General features: G+C 53.6%; 1 pseudogene; it reads right to left on the reverse strand.

Annotated features, from left to right (window-relative positions):
- Positions 1-613: 613 nt before the first annotated feature.
- On the reverse strand, positions 614-1,867 carry LOC146194335 (uncharacterized; annotated as a pseudogene).
- Between the last annotated feature and the right edge of the window lie 3,182 nt (positions 1,868-5,049).

The following is a 5,049-nucleotide window of genomic DNA, read 5'->3' on the forward strand; positions in this document are numbered from 1 at the left end:
CAGCTGTGCTTTGCAATTAGTAGCTTGTGTGTGCGTGTGCGTGCGTGTGTGTGTGTGTGTGTGTGTGTGTGTGTGTGTGTGTGTGTGTGTGTGTGTGTGTGTGTGTGTGTGTGTGTGTGTGTGTGTGTGTGTGTGTGTGTGTGTGTGTGTGTGTGTGTGTGTGTGTGTGTGTGTGTGTGTGTGTGTGTGTGTGTGTGTGTGTGTGTGTGTGTGTGTGTGTGTGTGTGTGTGTGTGTGTGTGTGTGTGTGTGTGTGTGTGTGTGTGTGTGTGTGTGTGTGTGTGTGTGTGTGTGTGTGTGTGTGTGTGTGTGTGTGTGTGTGTGTGTGTGTGTGTGTGTGTGTGTGTGTGTGTGTGTGTGTGTGTGTGTGTGTGAAAAACTTTATTTGGAGAGAGCTTGAGGTAGCCGGCGAAAGCGTAGCAGGGGGCGGCAGAAAGTTATCTGGGCGGATGAGGTAAAGAAGTTCGCAGGGGTCAAGTGGGTGCAGCTAGCACAGAACCGGGTTAAGTGGAGAAATATGGGAGAGGCCTTCGCCCGGCAGTGGTTATAGTCCGGATGATGTTGATGATGAGGTAGCCGGGGCAAGCTCGCGCAAACACTAGGTGGCCTCCTCATTACAGGAGCCCATTGGTGACCGGCGCGACTCGGGCTTAGTGAACTAGGGCCATCTGGCTTGCCAGGTCGGAGCAGCCGAGCAGGGCAGCCTCCCAGTCCTCCCGGGTGGATTTGGGTTTGGGGGCGAGGTTCGGGGTTGACTGGCATGGCAAACCATGTGGAAGATGTCCGAAGACTTCTCCGCACAGTGCGGGCATTTTCCTGTACAGGCTGGATCAAAGTGTTTCAAAACTGCCGGGCACAGCAGCGTTTTGGTGTAAAGGCAGAGGAGTGTGCGTTCCTCCACCTTTGTAAGGCCCTTGCAAGGCTTAGGGTAAATTGCATGACCGGACTGAAATAATTCAGTAATTGCTCGAAAAGTAAGAGCCGGATCGGATTCAGGATCCATATCATAAGGGTCTGAAGGCGTTGCCGGAGAGTGAGCGCGCGGACGGCGGCGTCTGCCGTTTCATTGCCTTCGAGGCCCATGTACGTTGAAGCCCGTACAATTGTTCGAGAAGTGGGGGCCCCGAGGTAGTCACTGTTTTGAAGGATGCGGTGAGCAAAGAGAGGAATGTACCCCTGTTTAATACTTCTGCAGGCCCCTCTCGAGTCTGAGATGATGACTCGCGAGTCCTTGTCTGCGGCGGCTAACGCGATGGCAAATTCTTCCGCATGTGTTATGTCTTGAGCTCGGAACGTTAGGCTATTCACCGTGATTTTTGGATGGAAGACTGCGGTTGGGTACCACCCCCCATGGGGAGTGCCGGAGGCATCACGCAGAATATTCCGTGTTTGTTCCCATAGTGATGGGCCAGAGCCTAGGCCCGCTCAAGGCGCCTGCCACTGTGGTCGTCACGTGTCATGTTGGCCGGAAGAGGGCGTACATGCAGGGCTTATCTTCAGATTTGAGGAATGCGTACGCGCTCTTCCGTAAGTATTGGGTGCTGGATGTGTAGTCGAGCTAGTAAGCGGCGTCCCGACGGTGTTTTTGAAAGCCTTGTGTATTCATTGGTCAAGTGCGCCTCCCAGAGCTCCGCGAATGTGTTTATCATCCCCTGGCCAATAAGACGCTGGTTGGATGTGTTGATCGGGAGATCGAGGGCACGTTTGTACATCTTTCTGAGAAACACTTCGAGGGCGTTCTCATCAAACCTGCGCAGGTGGAGGTAAGGAGTCGAGTAGAGTACTCGACTGGCCACGAATGCATGCGCCAGCCGCAAAGCGTCTGTGCATCGTAACTCCCCACGTTTGTTGGAAACCTGGCGCACCATCCGGCCCACCTGGTCCCCCACCTTGCGCAGTTTTGCTAGTGTTGTATCAGCCCGTCGATGTTTGTGAATAAGGAGATCAAGTACCCTATTTTCATCGTGTTCGGGTATCGGACCGCTGGCCAAGGATAGTTCCATTTTGGTGGTGCACTTAGGCGACGGGCGAATGTACACAAATTCGGATTTGGACGGTGAGCATTGAAGGCGGCAGCGGCGGGCGTAAACGTTTACGATCTGCGCCACTTGCTGCAGGTTGGCCTAATGTCTCCAACCGATCAGTGTTTGGCCCAAATGGTTATGTCGTCGGCGTACAGCGCGTGCTGGATGCCTTCGGCCTTCGCCAGCAGAGCCGGGAGTTTCATCATGGCCAGATTGAAAAGTAATGGCGAAAGGACTGCGCCCTGTGGGTTCCTCTCGTTCCCAGTTTATATGAGCCGTGTTCTTCTTCTTGTATTCGGATAAAAGATTGTCGATCCGAGAGAAATTGCTTGCTATACTGAAATGTGTTATGTCCACAGTTCGTCTGGGGGGTATGTTGCAGGATGATTTCGTGTGTGACTTTGTCAAAAGCCCCCTTCAAGCCAAGGGCGAGTACTGCCTTATCGTTGAAGGGATATTCGACAGGGTTGAGAATTTTTCTCAGTCGAGTTGAAGCAGAACATCCTGAGTGGACCTTTGCGGGTGGAAACCGAACATGGTGTCTGCGAATGTATGCTCGCTTTCCAGAAACCCAGACAGCCTGTCCTGCACCATGGTCTCCATAAGCTTTCCCGCACAAGACATGAGGGAGATGGGGCGAAGGTTGTCTGTGCTTATGGCTTTGCCGGCTTTCGGAGTGAAAGTTACCAGGGCGGTCTTCCACTCAATTGGTAAAGGTGCCTCACCAAGCCAGATCGTGTTTATGAAAGCAAGGAGGGTTTCGTAGGCGGGGTGGGGAAGATTGGCAAGCAGTTTCACAGTTATCTTGTCCCGTCCCGGTGCCGTTCCTCGTTTCATTTTAGCCAGGGCCGCCTTCAGGTCGTGCAAGTGGAACTGTTAATCCAGATCTGCCTTCTCTTAACCTGCATACGAGTACGCGGGTCCTCCTTGGTCCTGCTTAGTGCAAAGATACTGGTCGCGCAGTTTGCATGCTAATTTTGATGTATTTCCATCGAAGCTATGAATAGCTCATTGGAGATGTTTTGGTGTCTCGGCGCGGGTTTCAGTCGGGTCATGTAGAGCACGGAAAAGGCGGCACGTGCTCCGGCTCGACATTTGTCTGGCCGCCGTGTTGCAGTGGTCTACCCAATTCGAGTCGGCGAGTTGGGACGCGTACACTGCCGCTCGCTGAGCGACCTCGGCGATACAAATTTCGAGCTTTCTGTTATGTTCTTGGCGGCGCCATCTGCGGACGAGGCTGTGCCACGCTTCCCAGAGGTGCAGAAGGTAACTTTCCACCTCTGGAGTGGCCTCCGAGAGCTGAATTTGTGTTTCCACCGAACGAAGGTGTGTAACCAATCCTTGTGCCCACGCGTGGTATCCTTGTTCGTGGATAGAGGCCAAATTGATATAGCTTTGCCGGAACTTATTCCAGTCGGGGAGCCGAGCTTGTGCGTGGGGTATTGCCAGTGGTTTAGTTCCTACGGTGGTATTGACAAGGCAGGGGTCACTACCGAGAGTTTCCTCGGAGTTGATCCATTCTGCGTGTACAATGTTTTAAAGCTGAGATCCGGACAGGTATCCCGGGTCACTGAATTACCCATCCGCGCTGGGTATGCAGGGTCAGCGTGAAGAGTCAGGCCCAGCGTGGACGCGAGTTCCGCTAGCTTGCGTCCCCGCGTCTCTTCACGCATATATGCCCAGAGTGTACTGTGGGCGTTGAAATCACCCACGATCACCACGGAGTCCCTGCCCGCAGCCTTTAGAGCGCGGCTAAAATGGTCTGAGAACGTTACATATTTGAGTCTAGGGGAACAGTAGATGTTGAGTACGTGGAGTGGTGAATCTTGTTTTTGGAGCCGAAGAAGTGTCACCATCTCGTAGGAATATTCAGTGTGAAATTTCAAGTCAACTAGAGTAGCCGTATAATTTTTATGCACGCAGACGCAGGTAGAGGGGTCATGCTAAAAGGTGATGTAATTTGTGAGAGTGACGCCAATCCTTGGCTCCTGGAGGGCACCCACCGCGGGAAGAGAGTCGAAAGTTGAAAGGTAAAGTCGGAGATATGCCCTCTTTGCGCGGGAACGGAAGCCCCGGCAGTTCCATTGGACAACTTGGACGGGAGTGGCCGAATTGGTTCTTGGGGAGCGCCTGACCTTAGGGCTGCTCGCCATGGTCATTTAGACTGAGGAGAGGTTGTAGTGACGCTGCTCCGGAGCCAACACTGGCGGGAAGGGGGGAATCCTTCATACCGGAGAGCGAGCAGTTGTCGTCATCGTCCACCTCAGGGGTGCGTCTAGTTTTGTTAGGACGGCCAGGTAAGGGACCGCCGGGCCTGCGCGAGGAGCGCAAGGAATGCGCAATTTGTTGGGCAATCATCGCGGGGATTGTCTCCGGCAATTTAGAGATGACGTTGACCATCATTGAGATTTGATTTTCTATGGCAATGAATCGTGCCTCTGTGGCCCTGAAGCGGGCCTCGAATACGGCCTCCAAGCTTGTTACCGCCTTCGGCTCCACGAGCTTACTCTCCGTTATCTCAGCCGCGGGAGGCGAGGTCGGAGAAGACTGGGTAATTTTGGATTCCAATTCGTTAATTTTCTTAAGGAGCATCTCGTTTTGGGCTCTGAGTGCTGCTATTTGATCTTGCTCGGTGCTACGCGCCCTTAGGAAGGGAGTGGAAAGGGGGGAGAGAGAAGCAGCCCCACCCGAACCACTCACCTGGTGCTCGTTTTTGACTGCGTTGACCCAGGCCCTGGTATCACCGCGCGTTTCCGCCTTTTTTCGCGAGTCCGCCGTGTGGTGGCGACATCTTCGATGGCCGTTTTTCCGCACCTCCTGTAGGTGGGTTATCGGTGTTGATTTCCTGGCGAGGCTGATCGCCCGGAGGCCCAACATGGGGGCGTTTCTTCTTGAGCACCATTTTTTTGTTTTTTTATCTTTGATGTGCGGAATTTGACCACACAGTCGCGAGAGTTGGTGGCATGGGAGCCATTGCTCACAGAACACCACAGAACACAGTTTTGAGGAGCCCGCACCCCCTCCAC

The sequence above is a fragment of the Amblyomma maculatum genome, chromosome 3 (assembly GCF_055883805.1).
Source record: "Amblyomma maculatum isolate TAMU_Amacu chromosome 3, ASM5588380v1, whole genome shotgun sequence".
NCBI classification, from domain to species: Eukaryota; Metazoa; Arthropoda; class Arachnida; order Ixodida; family Ixodidae; genus Amblyomma; species Amblyomma maculatum.